The 1,880-nt window shown below is 35.1% G+C and overlaps 1 pseudogene; it reads right to left on the bottom strand.

Annotated features, from left to right (window-relative positions):
• Positions 1-391: 391 nt before the first annotated feature.
• On the bottom strand, positions 392-614 carry LOC142840336 (phosphatidylinositol N-acetylglucosaminyltransferase subunit Y-like; annotated as a pseudogene).
• Between the last annotated feature and the right edge of the window lie 1,266 nt (positions 615-1,880).

The raw sequence follows: 1,880 nt of genomic DNA, 5'->3' as shown, positions 1-1,880 counted from the left end.
CTCCTTTGAGAGTTTCTATTACCTATTCTTCAAGATCACGACTATAGTGAAAATTGATATTTCTGACTGGTAAGAGATAAATGTCAATGATTTTCCTCCTTTGGACTCCTTAGTTAATTTTATTTCTTTCCATGTCAGTCACTCAACATGGCCTCTTTACAGCACAATAGGACGGGAGTTATATTAGTTGGCACCATGACAAATCACTGGACAGAGATTAAATCAAGAATAAGATAATAAGCAAAGGAAATAGGTAAATGCACCTTGATGAGGCTGCTGAAGTCCCATGTGTTACACTGGCCACTATTGACAGAGCTGATAATTTGGAAAACCAGTGTGACACTTTAATAGACCAACTATGAATGCCTATACCATCCTGACTGTGGTTGCACTAATTACACCTGAAGAGTTTAAGACTCATCCATGACCAAAGGTGAAAGAACATATATACTGTCAAAAACAGGGCATAAAAGCGAAGGCTGCTTGTGTTAGTACATCCCTGTGGGAAGCTCACTCTATGGGGAGCATCTTTTACAGAAGGCAGAGTATAAGAGCCCCACTAAAGAAAATAGCACAACAGGAATAGTTCAGGTAAACAGAGAAAGAAAGATCATTCTCGCAAATCAACTGTTTTAAAAGGGAAGTAATATTAAGATAACTAATCGCTGTTTAAATTAAAATCTAGTGATTCTTATTTTGATTAATTCATTTCATTGCCTGTGACATTGTATCATGGATCTCATCCATGATAACATAGGTTGTTTCCAGTTCTTAGTTACTGAATTCATGTGTCTGTTTTATATCCAAGTGGCTTTGGAGAGCAGACACACCAGGAATTCAAGTAACACCAGGTGGAAGGTGTGGGTGTCTCCTTTAGGTTCTTGTTTTAATCTGATCTACAAAATACATGGACTGGTCACAGTCACCAACTACCAGATGTGCAAGAGGGATACGTGTTCACTGATACAGTAGGAATAAAATAATTATAGAAGTTCGATCATAGTGTTCTTGTCCAGAAGCTAGGGAAATTACTTAACTACCTTTTGGGTTTTTTTGTAGTTACTTTTTAAGTTAATTATATTTTGATATTTGAAAAAAAAACTGATCCTAATATTGACTTTGGAAATACACTATGAATTCTATCGTCATGTGGCAAGTCACCAACTTTTTACAATGTTTCCTGTGTCCCTAAAAGGAAAGTACATCCTCTTTTAAGATGCATGAAGTTCATGAATGAACATTAGCTCCAGTGTAGTCGTCCAATTGAATTTTTAAATTATCCTAACCTTTCTTAACATTTTCATTTCATGATCAATTAACTGCAGTGGAAATATCCGTTAAATGTGTTGGTTTCATCTCAATGTTCTATCTACTCTTACTTTAATGAGGAAAAAAAATTTAACATACATTTAAACTTTTCATCCCCTTTGGAAGTCATAGTGGTTGAACTTAGGACTTTATATATTCTATGGAAGTGCTCTAGTACGAAGCTATACATCAGACATTTTGTTTAATTATTTTATTTCAATACAGTTTTTATCTACATTTCTGAGGCTAGCCTTGAACTCACACTGTACCCTAGACTGTCTTGCATCTGGAATTCTTTCATCTCAGTCTCATGAGGAGCTAAGGTTATAGATCTATAGGACCAGGCTCAGCTGACTTTAATCATTTTAAAGTCTGTAATTCAGTGTAATTTTTCCTGATCACTATTTAATATAACTATGATAAATATCAGGAACATTTTATCATGCATAGAGAAATCCTGTACCTACATACTATTGGCCTTTTAGTCACATTGCAGTCTTCTGAGTTACCTGAGTTAACTGAGATAGTATCACAGTGTTTGTATTCCTGTCTTCATTATTTCACTTAATCAC

The sequence above is a fragment of the Microtus pennsylvanicus genome, chromosome X (genome assembly GCF_037038515.1).
Source record: "Microtus pennsylvanicus isolate mMicPen1 chromosome X, mMicPen1.hap1, whole genome shotgun sequence".
Classification (NCBI taxonomy): domain Eukaryota; kingdom Metazoa; phylum Chordata; class Mammalia; order Rodentia; family Cricetidae; genus Microtus; species Microtus pennsylvanicus.
This window is presented reverse-complemented; position numbering and strand designations above follow the sequence as displayed.